At 34.2% G+C, this 18,140-nt stretch overlaps 2 protein-coding genes across 3 annotated transcripts in view; one reads left to right on the forward strand and one right to left on the reverse strand.

Moving 5' to 3' along the window:
• LOC123538959 (receptor-type tyrosine-protein phosphatase kappa-like) overlaps positions 1-18,140 on the reverse strand; it is a 124,419-nt gene that overhangs the window by 33,632 nt on the left and 72,647 nt on the right. The window lies entirely within an intron of this gene.
• The window catches only part of LOC123538961 (sodium/hydrogen exchanger 9B2-like), a 28,810-nt gene continuing 25,944 nt past the window's right edge, over positions 15,275-18,140 (forward strand). For both annotated transcript variants that reach the window (XM_053530457.1, XM_045323397.2), the window contains exon 1: positions 15,275-15,409. The gene's annotated coding sequence lies outside the window, so the exon portion shown is untranslated. The remainder of the gene's footprint in view (positions 15,410-18,140) is intronic.

An 18,140-nucleotide genomic window follows, 5' to 3' on the forward strand; every position in this document is an offset into this window, starting at 1 on the left:
TAATATTGAATTAATTAATTTAAACAGGATATGAGTTTGTAATCCTTTTTCAACTAGTTGGGAACTTAATATTTACACTTTTTGTGCAATCTTCTAGCACTTAAGCATCCGTACCCTAAGATCATTTTGTTCCTATCCATCACTCAAATCACAATGCAAATCAAATAAAAGAATGAGGAAATGTGTCATACATAGACCGATAAACAGCAAATGGTGATTAAACACAGGCATTCAAAACAAAAATTCTTTTGTAGAATATTTTGAAATAGATAAAATTAGTAGAAAGGGATATCTAATTTGCATGTTTGCCTTTCTCAATGCATTACATAGCCGGTCAACCACATCAATGGACCAACCATCAGTACAACTGAAAATGCAACACAACGTGCGAGAATCAATCAGGACTCTGTGATTATCCTATAACTGGAAATCCATTTTAAATACATAGTATCTTGCCTTTTTGCAACTTTACGATGGTTGCGAGATTCATCAGATCATGAACAGCTGCACTTTTGAATCAGCTCACTTTATTGGAATGTATAATATCACTTACATTTTAATGTTTGATTTGTTGTAAAATTCTAACTTTTCATAAATTGCCTCTTACAACAAGTTAAAGCATAGCAAAAGTTCCTTCTAGGGCATATCTATATAAATATAAAATGATCATCCTGTAAAATTTTGGTTGCAATGTCTGTTTTATACTGCCAAAAAATTTCAAGTAAGTATTTACGCTAGTTATTTAACATAAATTATTAAATCCAACAACAAATTAAATCTGTTACCACTTTCAGTAGAGTAAATACGGCAATAAGACATTGACCCGGTTAATCAATTACGATTCGATGCGTGAATTTGTTGCGCATAATTAGAGGGTCGCAATGGGGTTTGTTTTCATATATTAATTATGCATTTCAAGGTAACGATAATATTTAGTTGTTTACATTTAAATTTGCTGATATATGTCTACCTGGTCGACTGAATGTATGTTATGTTCCTCAAGAATGGAGGAAATAACATCCTCGGGTTTAGTAATATGTAATCCACGGAACGCATTCAGTCAGAGAGTCGCCTCAATTAGAAAAGAATAGTCTAACGTCAGAGGTTGTTTTCTAAGGTCACGGAGTTTTACTAGCCAGCTTGTAATGACAACAGCTTTCGGTATCAGTAGTTCAGTCAAGTGTGATTTATGATTTGAATACACCCAAAAGTATATGTTATGAAGATCAAATAAATGTTTACTGTTCGGAGAAAACATTTATTCATTTTCATTACACGCTTTTTCATTTTTAATTGATATGCTACCAATAGAATCGACAACTTTTCTTCAGTTCCGTCTTCAACTTTTTTTCTTTTTCTATATAGATAACGTCCATTACTGAAATACTATGGCCATTTAATGACCCTCATATCTTACGAGCAAACAAGGTTATAGAAACAAAGTTAAAGCATCTGAAAATCAGCTGTTATATATTATACGTTTATTCTATTATTATAGTATTTAAACATTTTCAGCAATTTTAAAAATTCATATTTGACATTTTACTTTTCTCAACATTTAAGGCAGGATATACCAATGGATTATACTCTTAAGTAATTCCAAGAGGTCAAAATAGACTTAAACACTGACGCATTTTATTACATTGCTTATCCAAACTCTTCGTAAAACTTCTTTCAGATATAGTAGATTATTGCTGACTTGAAACGTATATTATATAGCATAACTAATAAATATACAATGTAACCCTACATCTGCCTGTTAGTTTACTGTCCACAATAATACCGCTAATTTCAATAAAAGTATCTTGTTGATTTGCCATTACAACAACAAAACCCCATTGAGAAGGATGCATTATAAATGCATTTCATGCCGTCCACATATACAACAAATTGTTTGTTTAGAATCGACCTCATTACTCTCATCTATTGAATTAATTAAAGCAAATATTTAAGCACAGATCCTTTCCGTTCGTGGAATCTGCTTTACTGCTTTTAATGGCTGGCAATATAATTGAATACTATCTTACTTTTTTAAGAAACACATATCTAAGTAATTGAAATACACTCTCATAAATGTTTCAATATTAATTATGTCTTTAAAATAATTCAATTGCATTCTACATGTACGTTCTGGATTTCCAGTTGTGTTGATGGTAAAAAGTATCTCGGATCTCTTTTCAGTATATCCTTCTTTGCATTCATATTTACATATCGTATTGCTTCTTTCACATATCGTCCGGTTACAAAACGGATTACATAATCTCTTATCGTAAGCAAGTGAACCTAACAATATCCGTCATCTATTTTAGAAGTTTTGTGATTTTTCAATTTTAATATGACGTATTACAAACGAGGTTGCAACTGGCTGTGTAATAATCAGCTTTGCGACTAAAACAACGACCATCGTCACCTTATTCGCATGCCTCAACATTAATTAGTACATTTCTCAGAAAGAATTTTTCCAGACCTTCCAAAACACATTCCATCGTCATCACAATAATAGAACAGTCTTTGGAACAATTGTTGGTATTTATTATGCATGTATAATGTTTAAGTATGTATCCTTCCGGGCAATCTGTGTGCATTAAAGAACCATTGTAGACTGTAGACATTTTACTGAATGCGGCCATGAATAGCATTTTCTCTCAATAAGAAGCTATAGATGATAACAAGGTTTTCGACGGCTTAAAACATTTAACGTTTTTAATCAAACATGCCAAGGCGTCAAATAATTACAGCATCACTTGTCATCTTAGTTTATGAATACGTGTACTCAGTGTTGCTGTATTTTCTGGTCCTTTGGAGTCATGGAGTTCATTCAATTGTACTTTAATAAGTTTCCTGTTAAACTTTGCTAGGGGTCGTGAAAGGTTGTTGATCATTTCATTATCTCATAGTACAGACTCATCCAAACAGTTTTAAGTACATGATTAATTTAAAAAAAAACATATTCTCCGAAATGCTCAAAAAACATACGATTACTTCCTAAAGCAGGTCATTCAATTAAAAATATAAGAAGATCCTTTGGAAGCATAGAACGCTATAAAGCATAAATAACAACAGACTCGGTCTTTTCACTACCGGTAATGAAATGTAAAATCCCCCACGACCCCTTCCCCCTAGCACCGGCTTAAACGGAACTCTGTTATCCATATACATTAAATGGACTCCATGATCCTAAAGGATCAGAAAATATAACAACAATTAATTCAAGTACGGGGAGACTTCTTACAAACTTCACACAACACAAAGACCGCTGTGATGATAGTTAACAAAATATATAAGAACGTTCTTTTGAAGCACAGAACGCAATCAAGGGATCCCCGTGTGACTTGTGTCTGTGTGTTCGGGTTTATCGTCTTTTTCAACATTTATTCAGTCATATAAAAGACGGTGTCTACTTGTAGCAGTGAGCACAATGCCCAACTTTATAGTGCTGCTTCACAGGAATATCACTCCGTAGACACGTGACATGAAACCCCATCCAGTCACATTATACTGACACCGGACTGACCAGTCCTAGTACTACCCTCTTCATGCTGAGCGCCAAGCGAGGAAGTTACTTGTACCGTTTTTACGTCTTTGGTATGACGCGGCCAGGGATCGAACCCACGACCTCCCGCACTCGAAGGCCGTGTGACATGAGAGGTGAAGAAATGTGCAACACTCTCACACCTTCTAGCACCGGCTTAAACCGAACTTAAGTCTCCCTTAAGTCTAAATTCAAAACTTTTATATTTTACTTTCCTTGTTTCAAATACCATGATGTTTTGATCTGGAAAGGAGAATCAGTAAAACTTTCACATCATTTGATAAGGGAAACTGAACTTTCTGCACTTTCTTTTCGGATAAATAATGATATCAATAATATCATGACATTTCTGAAGAAGAGTTTATAAGACTTTACCTGAAATATTGTTCGAATACAGTGAAATGAGATAGATAATAAACCCTGTTTTTAATCGTGTGGGAGGGGGAGTGGGGAGGTGATTAATTTTACTTTGAAAATATATCTTGTGCTCTGATGCAAAATAATTTGAAAACTCTGTGTTACTCAAGGGTATGCAATAAAACAGTAATTCAGTATTCTGTCTAACAATGTTATTGTTAACTGAAGGTCTCCAATTAAACTGCCACTAGCATCGTATCTAGATAAACTAGTAAACGAGTTTATAAGTTCAGCTCTATAGGAAAACAAATTGAATGTTAATTCGCCGCCAAAAGTAGTATGGAGTAATGAAACAGAAACTACTGACGAGTTAAAATCAGGATGTGGCTGTACACGAAATTGAACAGATTAGATGCTGACACACCAAATTGAGCGTTGTAAAGGCGAAGCCATGCGACTGGTGCATAATGCACTTGCTTATATATATATTATATCATATATTATTCTTTTGATATCTAGAATTCTGTCCAAATGCCATCGGAGTGCATTACACCCCGTTATAGGGGGCAAATTTTGATGAACCTTGGTGAAAATTCCCTGCGACTGCTTATACCATTTTCAACCCACAAACAACAAGATGGCGATAGGGATGCTGTTTTGTGTCAGGGGACAAAATGCCACTATTTGCGTTGCCGGTACGGCTGATGTCATGTCATTAAAATATAATATGCAGGTTTGAATCATCACAATCGAACAGTTATAATAAAGCAAGAGTAACTTTCATGAAAATGATAAAAAATATAACAAGACAAGTTAATAACCTCTGTCGTCTGCTTTTTCTCAGTGTGTAAGTGCTGTAAACACACGCTGTTTTTTTTATAGAACAGCAGAGTTAATTGACAGGGACATCCTACAAACTCTCGCTGTTATACCAGCGGAATTGGTTTTGTCACTAAATCAACTAAAGGATTTTGTTATTATTGATATACTAAATTGTCTTTAAGTTAATAAAGTTGGAACACAAAAGTAATTATTTGGTATTATAAACGCGCGCCTGATGACGTCAAACACATGGTAAATGTTCCGCTCCACAAACATTTTACTCGATACATCCAAATATACGCCGTCCGTCTTCATATAATTGCGTAGGTATTTTTTGTAAATAGAAACATAACTTGTGACTATAATAGTACTGTTTTCAGGTGCAGTGTAGCAAAAATGTTTACAATACTCTTCTTTTACGAAATATGTTATAATGTTTATTAACGACAATGCTAGTGTAACTTTATTTTAACATAAGTGATAGGGTTCAAGATTAAATTATTAAAACGTTTAGTACGTTTGATAAGCAAGTAAACAATAGCTATAATCGGTCTGTAGACCAGCATTTTTTCAATAATGATTTCGGTGAGATATACAAAGTAATTAATATTTAATTTTCTGGGCAGTTTTTACTCGAGGGGCCCGCATCATGAAAACTCATAACTGTATTTTATGTGAAACCCTATAAGTTCGATCTTATCACCAGTTATTAGGAACTAATTCACCGCGCCCACAGGCGCGGAGTATTTGTTATGGCTTTTTGTGAGTGCAATGTATGTCGTAAATGACGATTTTTATCCTGTTGATTTGCAAAATTTCAATTTTTTATTTTTAATGTCCGACCTTGCCCATAATAGACCTTTCTAACGTAAACGTAATTACGAAACGGAATACTGAATTCGTAAAATTTTAGGCTAATTTGTGGTCTAGGGGAGACAATTTCATCCAATAGTAATGCAATAGTATCTCCCTTAGACCATTATTTGCAAATAACATTTACGGATTCAGTAATCCGTTTCCGATTTACGTTTACGTTAGAAAGGTCTAATAATGACCTTAGATTTAAAAACACAAACGAGAAATATAAGTTTCATAAGATAAAAATGAAGCAAGAAAGAAATCAAAGAGCAGAAAAAACAACAATTTTTGTCGGACAATTCCTTTCCTTTTTAGTTTGATGAATGCGCCAGGAAGTAATAGTTTTGATGAGTGTGTTTTTCCATAAACCTAAAACATGTGAATGTGCATTTCTCAAGCACATACTGATGGCTTACCAGTATTATTTTAAATGTTAGCATATCCAAATATTTTGTTCGTTGTGTTGTATTAATTACCGTTAGCGTAATAATATTTGCAGTAGCTTCGCAAATATTACGCGCAAATAACCAATCTGCGCGTTTTATAAATCGCACAGCGCAAATAACCAATTTGCAGTTAGCTCAACGATTAGTAAATAATGGTCTTGATAACATATTAAGTTTGATTCTCAGTCATTTCGGATGAACAACTACGTCACAAGACTGAATTTTAGAACAATTTTGTGTACACAATACATTTCATTCAATATACCGAAACTTCGAATAACTTATCAGGTCAAATTCGCATAAAGGTTATAATCAGTCAATAAGTAGGTCACTAAATACAACCATAAAAATCCTGCTCACACTACAACCGTAGTGTTTTTTCTCCAACATTCATGAAACCCCATCAGACTGTCTGTTTGCTTAGGGTATACAACCAAGACACCAGCATCGTTATATCACCTCCTTTTCGACACTGCTTTGTTTGGCGCGGAGCTTCCTTTCGTTGCATCTTGCAGCATCTTTCGTATTTGTATTTATTAATGAATTACAAAAAGTAACGGAACGCTTGACCTATCCTAACAACTGTATAAAAGTTTAGATCACTGTATTAAGTATTATTGATACTACACTTTAGTAAAATAAAATGCATTATCAAACTATGGCGACTATTTAATTGCACCCTTGAAAAAAATTGGAAATAGAATTTATACGCTGTTCCTTTGGAAACACAGAACACAACCATACAAGATAATAGATTGAGAAACAATCCAAAGACGCGTTTCAATAACAAGATCTGATCCTTTCTAATCTGACAGCATATTACCCTATATGACATCCGGATCAGCAAATAACAAAGTTTCCAGTTTGATGTGTAAATTACCATATACGTTTTTGTGGCATCAGTGTTAACATGTACACATATGTAATGAAATGATAAGTAGTTTTGTATAAACATAGTTATGCACAACGTCAAATTGGCTTCTAGGAGTGTTCGACGTTGCGGGTGGGGTGGGGTTGAGGTGCAAGTGGAAAAAGAGAAACGTTTTACCCATAGCAATAGACTACTGCGCTGAAGAAAACTACCAAAATTTTCGTCGACAATACAATGCATTTCCAGGTAAAGAAGATAAATCTGTCAAAGAATATACCCCGACCCTCAATATTATTTTGCTAAAAAATCACTTTTTCGCAAAATATCAAAATAATCCTATGTGTGTGCGCGCTAATATTTCGGATGAACTTCAAATTAGATATATCTGTTTCAGGTCAATGTTTCTTTTAACAACAAAGAGACTTATTTTTATGTGATACACTTCCAAAACACTGAAGACAATTTATGCAATGTGTTATTTTCACCATATATTAGATTTCCATAGCATTTCCTTTTGTTATTTAAAGATGATTTTACGGACCTTCAGTAAAAAAATGCTTTTAGGCGAATTAACAGTTTATAAATGTGACAAAAGCTACAGTTCGATTATTGCAAATTCCATGTCGGTTTTAGGTAGAGGCGGTATTGTTACAAGAGTCTTAAAAAGCATATTTTCCAAGGTTTAGGACCAAACGGTGGGGGTTAAACCTCCTCTCAAAATTAGGGAGAGAGTTCACCCCCACCTAATCCTACGCATATGGTCTTATACGAGACCTCATTGCTTTCCTTATTATGTCACGCTATAACCCCACTGCAGAATGTATGTACTTCAAGATACAAGTGTGAAATCGGATTTAAATAAATACGGAGGTCTCCGGTCCCACTATAAGAACATGTAAACGGAGATTGAAGATAAAAATAACTTGCATAATGTTGGAAAGGATGTACTTACACATAATGGAAGTAATTTATTGAAGTTACTCATACACTGAAAGGTAAACTTTTCCTGACATTACCAGTCAACTTTCACGAATTCTAAAACCTTGTGTCAGTAATATGTATTTTAGGTTATATATAGGAAAATAGTAAGCTATTTTCAATGTTATGATTATTTCTATTTACTCTTTCAAAAAATAACAACACAGAAAAAAAGCCCCACTTGATGTCTTACAAAGAAGTCACAAGCAATGTCATACGTGCACAAATTATAATTCACAAGTGCGTACACAGCTTTACGACGTCAAGTATAGTAAAACCTTTATGACAACTTACGCCCGCTCGCCCGAATGATGGGGTTGGAGCCGGAGTTAAACATAACTTTTTTCAGTATTTATGCTTGAGACTGAAAAATGTGAACGGTAATTTGTGATTATCTTACACAATATTTTTTGAGTATTCGAAAACATTTGACGAATTGTGAAGTATGCTAACCTGCACCTTTTCAGACATTTAATATTCCACTCGCATAGGTTTCGGAAGCAATTTGATGATATTTCAATTAACAGGACTTCATACATAACGTGATATAAATGATGTACTTGTTAATGAGATCGGCTCCCACCCAAAGCCTCGGTTGGCTGGATACACGTGAAGACTACAAAAATACTGAACATTCCAAATAAGCTTAGCGCATGATTTAGTGCTTCACAGTGTTGCCACAACTTGAGGCCAGCAACCAAGGTAAACACACTATAAGTATATTGGTCTGTCTTATTTCAACTTGTACAGTTGTTCTTTTAATGTGATTCAAAACAAGAGCTGGTAATCGGAATACTCATAGGCGTTTGTAGCGTAAAAACAAATATTTCCAAAACTGTCATATTAAAAATTATACATATATATTCTAAATGAACAGTAAAAGGACACAGATCAAATATGAAGAGCAACAATGCAGCCTCCCCAACATCGGTGTAAATGAATGATTGACATTTTCCCTAATGACAAACAGACAAATTAAGGAAGACTGTTGGGCACCGCCTTGGAACTACCACTTGGAATTTTGAACAGTTTAATGGTACACACCAAACCTCATTTTTAATCTCAACAGTGTTCTCAAGGTAGGAGACAATATAAATAAAAGTTATCCCCGTTAGGCACATCCCTAGTGGAAACAAACGGCACATTATGTAAACAAAAAAATACTTGTGTAAAATACATAAAAAGCAAACCTGAAATAATATATACGCATGTACTAAGTGTATTTGAAGAGGTAAATGAACAAGAGAAATGCCAGTGAAGCCCGGTAGAACATGTCAAAAACAAGGCAATTCAGCCCCTGGTAGCTTTAAGTACTGCCGATCAATGAGTGCTCCACCTGTTTTGCTAGACACCGCAGCTCACGCCAGCAGGTTTGAACAACTGCCTATCTTTGAGTCATCCATCTGTTTCGCCAGACACCGCAGCTAACCCCCAGCAGGTTTGAACAATTGCCTATCTTTGAGTCATCCACCTATTTCGTCAGACACCGTAGCTAACCCCCCAGCAGGTTTGAACAACTGTCTATCTTTGAGTCTTCCACCAGTTTCGCCAGACACTGCAGCTAACCCCAGCAGGCTTGAACAACTGCCTATCTTTGAGTCTTCTACCTGTTTCGCCAGACACCGCAGCTAACCCCCAGCAGGTTTGAACAAGTGCCTATCTTTGAGTAATCCACCTGTTTCGCCAGACACCGCAACTAACCCCCAACAGGTTTGAACAACTGCCTATCTTTGAGTCTTCAACCTGTTTCTCCAGACACCGCAGCTTAGTCCCAGCAGGTTTTAACAACTGCCTACCTTTGAGTCTTCCACCTGTTTCGCCAGGCACCGCAGCTTAGTCCCAGCAGATTTTGACAACTGCCTTTCTTTGAGTCATCCACCTGTTCCGCCAGACACCGCAGCTAACCCCCAGTAGATTTGAACAAGTGCCTATCTTTAAGTCATCCACCTGTTTCACCAGACACCGCAGCTAACCCCCAGCAGATTTGAATGACTGCATATCTTTGAGTCTTCCACCTGTTTCGCCAGACACCGCAGCTTAATCCCAGCAGGTTTGTACAACTGCCTATCTTTGAGTTCTCCACCTGTTTCGCCAGACACCGTAGCTCACCCCCAACACAGGCATGAACAACTGCCTATCTTTGAGTCTTCCACCTGTTTCGCCGGACACCGCAGCTAACCCCAGCAGATTTGAACAAGTGCCTATCTTTAAGTCATACACCTGTTTCACCAGACACCGCAGCTAACCCCCAGCAGATTTGAATGACTGCATATCTTTGAGTTTTCCACACTGTTTCTCCAGACACCGCAGATAACCCCCAGCAGGTTTATGAAAATATTAAGGCAGTATACTTGTATATGCATTACACATTTATAAGAGACACATCTTAAATTGTGTATGCTGTTATTCTACGGCCAATAATATTGCAAAAACAAAATATATTTAAATTTTGTCAACATTTGTCTGTTCCATTTTAGTAATATATTAATACCAACATTTGTTTTACATGTTTATATTTCAGGTGTTCATTCTATACTGATCATTTAAAAGCACATTTGTCTTTCGTTCGAATATCATTCACAAAACGATGATTATAATTATTTTATATCATTATTTTCGCCACTTAGGCGAGTATATTTCTTGGATTTTGGGAGGGCGGTCACGTACTCATTAGTGAATCTATGACTTTAACTAATCCAACGCCATTATTCAGTCACGTCATCATAACATTACGGCATTATTACATGAATAAAATCTTGTTTGTATTTTTGATTAATTTAGTAAAATACATTGTCACAAAAATTTAGCACCATTCCATTTCAATAAAAGATACCTGTATATAGATTTTGTTTATTTATTTCTTTAACTTTCGAGCTTGTTCTTTTAATGACATATGTATTTTTTCTACTTTGTTGAAAGTGCGTCTTAATTGATTAACCCTTATCATGCTGGACGCGATTAATTCTGCCTTTGCGACCAGTGTAGATCGTGATCAGCCTGTACATCCGTGCAGTCTGATCATTATCTGCACTGTTCACCATTCAGTCAGTATCTTTTTGGTACGCACCCCTTTTAACAGTTAATGGTACTGTCCAAATTGAAAGATGGACAAGTCCATTTTAGAAATTTAGCAGGGTATGGGTTAATTTAATATTCTAAATCTCATATCTGTTTAATCAACCTCTGTGCTTTGTTATTTGGTACAGACAGAAGAAGAATTACTATTTCAAAGTGAATTTTGTTAATGACAATTGTTATTAACAAAAAGAATAACAAAACCCATGGCAATTTGTGAAGATATAAATGATGGATAACTTTGATGGATCGTTATGGAAGCGGAATACATGTACACTGATTCTTGTCATGATGTAGGAGACACAATGTTTTGTTTCTTTTGTAAAATTAGGTCAGCGGTCCATTTATTATGCTAAAATTTAACATAACCAAGACTGAAAAATCTGTGGGTATAGACATAATTTTAAACAATATCCACATTCGCTGCAAAGAAAAGGGAAATGGCACATATAAACAGTCACAAATCAAAGTAAATAACTCCTGTGTCAAAATAATACAAACACTAAAGATTAATTTTCATCAATTTGTGACAGGAATTTAATTTTTGAACAAAAATTTCTTCTTCGGCAACCGAACGTTCAATGTCTTGTAAGAGTAATTTATGCGGAATCACATATTATAGTACATATACCATCGAAAGTCTCTTTTGGCTTATTGGGATATGTTAGTTGGTTCTCAGATTGCTAATTGTTTATTGCACAAAAAGCAAGGTAATACAAAGTCAATTTTAACTCAACATTTCAGTCTTTTTCGTTGTTGTTTTTGTTGAAACAAATATGCTATTAAATTTGACTAAAATAGCGACCCGTCCAGACGGCCGGAAAAATACGACATAGGTCCATTTGCATGGCTGCTTTTCTTGTAGATCTGTATTAAAACTTAATGTGTTTGTGATTTTTTCCGATTCAATATTAAATGTTTCAGGAGAGAATTTATATTTATGTTTCACTGACATCTACAATTGTAAAGGAACAATTAAAAAGTAAAGACACTTGTAAAATATACCAAATTTCACAGAAAACGTATTGCTTAATTTTGACACAACTTTTATGATTGTAAACGTGACCTTTTATCCGTCTTATGTCCTATTGACACTTACTGGTTTCCCTACACATTGTTTTCGACCAATCCAAAGCCGCTATTCAATGACAGCATCTGACATCTAGTATGTACATTCTTCCACACAAAGAAATGAGCATGCTAGCCTCTTGGACATGGAAAGTAAAAAACCTTCCGACCATTTTGATAAAAATCCCCAACATGATCATCACATAGAATAATATAATAAACACGTAACCTATGTAAACCTACTTAGAATGACATAATTGTTAAATGTAAAATACATTACTAATTTACTCTAATTTAAGAATGTCATAAATTTTACTACCAAAAATCAACAAATGCCTTTATTATTAAAAACGTGTTGTTTTCTATATCTTTAACAACAAATTGTATTTTGTTAAAATTTAATATTCTTATAAATGAACTGTACTTAGTAAGATTTTTTTTTAATCTGCATCAATGAATATTCAGCACTTACATGATGTAAAAACTCCAGCAGTTGTAAAGAATACATATGAAAATATGAAATATTATTTGATTGAATACGATATGCGCATTGTGCATATCAAATGTTATCACTCATGTCTGATATAAACAGCTAAGCTAATCGATGAAGCAATACTTCACTGAAATAGGTAGACTCAAGTAGTGGACAATGTCTGGATGGGTCATTAACTTATTTAGATCAAGCAGAAACATGATGACGAGAGGAATATTCTGCCATATAAAAGTAAAGATTTAGCATTGTAATTTATAGCTTTATCACTGTGCAATAGTTTGATTCTTATGCGATATCTATACATTGACGTTCAGAGCTTTTTTTGCGCAAACAAGATTTAACACGAAAAGTAGAAAATAAGACTAAAATATTTCTACTTTTCACCGTACCAGTTTAGTCAACAGGTTGACGTTTGCAGAATTGTCGCCTCATTGACTTTTTTGGGGAATATCTTAGCGCGAGAAGTTGAAATTAGCTCTTTTAACTTTCTTCTTTACGTGCTGAATTCTGAGTAGAGAAATTGAAATTTGCGCGACAATTGTCAAGTTTTCGATTTTCGCGGTAAATTTACAGCACAAGTTGAAATCTAATGCTTAATTTCAAGTTGTCGCGTATTGATTTGAACGGGAAGAGGATTTCGTAATTAAGCGTAGTTGATGTCTGCAACAGTGTTATTTAATAGAGCTGCAAGTTCATATGATCCTGCAAATACGCCTTGAAAATGTATGCCGCTGGTTGGAAGTGCTGAGGCTTCACATCAAAACGGCTGAGGTTCTATGCCTGCTGGATCCGCAGTTTAGCGTTTCTTTAGGCAAGGCACTTTGTCACTTTCCCTCAGTCTACCCAGCAGCAATTTGCTAAAGGTAAAAGTATAGTATAGTATTTAATGTTTCTGTTTATAAATATGAAGGGTACTGTATTTATAATATTCTTTGCCCATCCATAAATGTTGTCTCCCTTTGACACTCTCCCTTACTCTACCTAGCAACAATTTGCTAGGGGTAAAAGTATATACCCGACGGTATTTAATGTTTCTGTTTATAAAGATGAAGGATGATTATAATATTCTTTGCTCAGCCATAAATGTTGTCTCCCCAATGGCAGTTCTGATATATGAGACGACACTACACTGTCTAATGAACTTACTTTGGCTTAAACTTACAAACCCTGCTTGCAAGGCAGGTTGTTCCTAGTACCGACTAAGATGTTAACACACTCATAGCCTTGTGGATCTAAATGCACTTATAAAATAGTTACATTTTAAACCTTGATATGTACATAGCTACATAGGCAGTTGAAGGGATGCTGATTTTAAACCCATTGGCCCGTAAAAATTGGGAGGGAACAGCCATCTAAATTCACAAGCTTGGGATTCCGTGGCGAGAATTTCCCTTTAGGGCTAGCAAATTCTAGAAATAGATTCTACGTCGGGCCAGTAAGAAGCTTGTGTATTCTAATCATAAATTTCGAGGACTGCTGACATAGATACTTAAATTTTTAACATGGCTATTCTGCAATAAAGATCATCTGCCTATTAAAACTTCATTTGCTTCTACAGGAGGACCTAGTCTTTAGGGAACCTTAATCGAAAGATTTGGTATAAAATAGTTAAATATTTGCCAGTCCATGTACAACCCAGGAAGACAGCGTCAGTAGTCGGCTAGATTGTTCTGCTTTTTACAATTTTTAAATTCTGATAATACCAGTTTGAAAAATTTATTCAGTCCGGCATTACCAGAACGGGAAGATTATCACATGCAGAATAAAGCAGTCAAGGCTGTGCGTCCATTTCATTTGGCAAACAGGGGTATTAAAACTGAACATTTTATATATATATATGTAATATACATTTTTAAAGATATGGGTTCAAATCAAACAAATTTAGATTTGCGCATTTTATCAGTTTTAATTCATATATTTGTATGTGTTGATGTTCTCTAGTGACACTCCTGTAAGCCTTCTTCGAAGAAAGGGCTATGCATGGTGACAGAAAACTCCGATCGGATTTCTTTCAGAATGCATAATTCTTTCAATAAACAGAGATACGTATATTGATAATCACTACTACGTATGGTATTATTTCTTGTTTTGTTATTCTCTATTAACCTACAGTAGTGAGGGAGAGAGCAAAAAAGAGACGCAAAACAAAAGCAACAGAAAACATGCTAGATTACTTTAATTCGTGTACACTTTCATTAACAAACAATTTGAACTATAATGAAGAAATTATTAATCAGTTTTTAACCAATATATGATAAGCAAAAATGTAATCTAACTCCACGTATAGAAAGAGAAAATTAAGCTGTATCCTTGAACCAATTTTAACGGTGTGCAACTTATGTCCTTGTCGCTAAAACTTTGCTTCTATATTTGTGTTTGAATTGTTTACCCCCGCCACCGGGTAAACCCATATGGGCGAGCAAAAAACTTTGCTTCAGCGATGCATTGGTCTTTTAAAACGTAGTATATTTGAAAGCAGTGTTAGAAAAAAAATGAACGATTTATCAAGTTCTTCACTGCAATAGCAGGGATTTGATATATAAGGGTTTTTAAAGAAATTAATCAAATTGAATTTTGTCCAGACTGAAGAAGAAAGTGAGCAGATTATGGCGTTAAAAACATAATTATAAGAAAGCGGTTATATTTACATGAATGATTAAGTTCTTATTGTTTACTCACAGAAATAAACGTAAAGACAACAATATAAGCCTTACTGTTGCTGTACTACACGGGGAAATAATTACCGTTGCGGTCAGTGAAGCGACGTAATTTGACGGTTTTGAACGTTATTCATGACAGTAGTGCGACATATCTTAATAATATATTGGCAAGCTACCTAGGTAACAAACGGCTACTTCGGGCGCGTAAAGTTGTTGGACGCTTGCCGTAATAGAATACATTTTCTGAAGGTTAGTTTCATTTAGGTAATATTAATCCATAGTATGTAATGTTTGTCGAACGTATTTGGAAATAAATGTAATTTTACAATTATTCGGATATCTATATTGATACTAAATTGTCTAAGAAATATTCTCTTTACGTTTTAATACAATTCATCATCTGTAAGGCAAGAGTATTTTACGATTATTCATGCTTTTTCATAACATGATACATATAATTACATAGATTCAAACAGATGCTTAAAAGAACCATAAATCAATGTAACATCAGTTAACAGTGCTTTAACATTTTTGATGAAGACGTTCTGGATACGTCTATAAATGGGCAGCAAACAGAATCAACATTAAACTAATTGTGCAATTCTTTATTTTTGAGAGTTTTATTTTGGATGCTTTAATAGCATACTGCAAACGTTGGACTTTACAATACAACTGTAGTATGTTTATGTAAGAAACTAAAAATCAAATATTGCAAAAGCACGAAACTGTCAACTTTTAATATCTTTTGCTTTAATAATAATTTACATATCTTCCCTATCTTTTGCTATAAAATAGGCTAAATACCTTTCCTACATTTTGCTTCAATAATAATTTACAAATTTATCCTATCTTTTGCTTAAATAATAATTAACATATCTTCCATAAACAGTGACCATCATTTTTTTAATTTGATAGAAATAAATTGATTGCTAATTTAATAAGCATTTGTACTTTCTTTTTATTATATTATAAATTAAAAGGTATATTTTAAAATAGCTTTGTATTTTATCATCGTCTCATTAATGTACAATCTCGACAGATTTTGAATTAAAGACACTACAAAAGTACATTGCAAATCAAAGTCGAGTAATAAGATAAAATAATAAAATCACAGAAAATAATCACAATGTATATTGAATATATACACTTTGTTTCGAAAAATAAGGATAAATTGAAGACAAAGAATAATTGCTTGACAAAAGGTTCTTCCTAGAGCTAAAATCATAGTAGCTGGCTTTTTTCGTGATTAAAAAGGTCACTGCGATTTTCCTTTTTATCGATATTGGAATGATATTTATATTAAGGTAGTTCTTCATGTTCGAATCAATAGTTTTATTCAACTTTGTAGAATTTGATTAAAACTACAATCACACTGCCCCGGATGGGCTTGCGGATGAGTCCCGAATTCCCATCCCCGGATTGCTCCGGATGTGTAAGAAAAATAATTGATTTTGCGATTTGTTACGTTATAAATCTCCAATGCAATCGTAACAGAACCTTAATTAATCGTAACTGCTCGTACTTTTTGACAACAGCGTTTGTCATTTGGACTGTTACGATCTTTTAAGATCTGTTACAATCTTTTCAGAACTGTTACGGATTTATTACGGATTCCTTACGGATATATTATCCGTGGCAAAATTTTTAGCATGTTCAAAACTTTGAACCCTTGTCCCAGGATGCCCCCGATTTCTGAACGGATACACCGGATGACTTACGAATGAGTTAGGAATTCTACGGATGCGTTACGAATGCTATCCGGAACTCATCCGCAAGCCCATCCGAGGCAGTGTGATTCTAGCTTAAACACTGATTTTAAAAAAACTTCAGAACATACTTATTATATTCAGCAAATAAAAAAGATAGGATCTTGTGTTTGATTTTTTCGTTACAGTGATTTGAAAAAAAAGTCATAATGTGCATCTATGGAAAAACATCACATTTTTATATCATTTGCGCACATAGAAATTATTCTACGGTGTAGAGTTGAAGTCATAAATAAACATATGATCTATAATACGGGGAAATAAAATGTATAGGTATTCTTGATTTTGAAATATCTTTCCATGATTAAAGAGATTCGCACATAACACGCTGATTTTAAGACATTATTTCCAATTATTTAACGTGTCAAACGTTTTAATATCTTTTTTTTTCTTTCGACACATAGTAATAATTTACTTAGTGGTTGCCATTACATTATAAAACGTTTTTCATTTCCGTATACCGAGTCCAGGCATTATACTATAGTTTTACGTTATCCGAATAGATACACGTCTTGTCAATGATTAAAAATATTAAAGGTACAGATCAGCTCACGCGGAAAACCCATTCTACTCGATCCTCGAAGGATGGTCAAACGAGTACCAAGGCTCCGACTCGAAGTTTCTTCGAGTCAGCCATTTTCCGTCAAGGAATTTCGCTATCTGACTCCGAAGATTTATGCGAAGACTCTCGAAGGAAATACTCGGAGTGACTCGAGATGAAATCCAATTAACGGAATACACACCTGTATTGTTTTTTTTTGTTTCCGAGTCACTTGACGGAATTCCTTCGAGTGACTCCGAGACGAATAAATAATTACTGATACAAATTTAAATGGGTCTTCGAGTAACTTCGAGGACATATTTCAGATTACTCGTAGCAAGATAATAACATTTTACATAGTGATGAGCAAAAAAGCACAGTATTTGTGAATAATAATAGTATCTTTTTTATTTTACTTTAAAATAAACCAGATTTGTTTGTTCACTTATAATTTATATATTTTTTAGTGGATACGGCAGTAATTTCTTTCTCCTTCTTATAATTCCTTCCAAATAATAAAAAAGAGACCATTTTCATTATGATATTCATTATAAAGATCACTATTCATTAACGGCAATTATCTGAAAGTTTATGTAGTTTTATATAGTTTTTAATTTAGTTCATTTTATTTCTAAATTTAATTTGCCCTGTATGTTTCAATATAATATTTAAC

Source organism: Mercenaria mercenaria, chromosome 18, assembly GCF_021730395.1.
Source record: "Mercenaria mercenaria strain notata chromosome 18, MADL_Memer_1, whole genome shotgun sequence".
NCBI classification, from domain to species: Eukaryota; Metazoa; Mollusca; class Bivalvia; order Venerida; family Veneridae; genus Mercenaria; species Mercenaria mercenaria.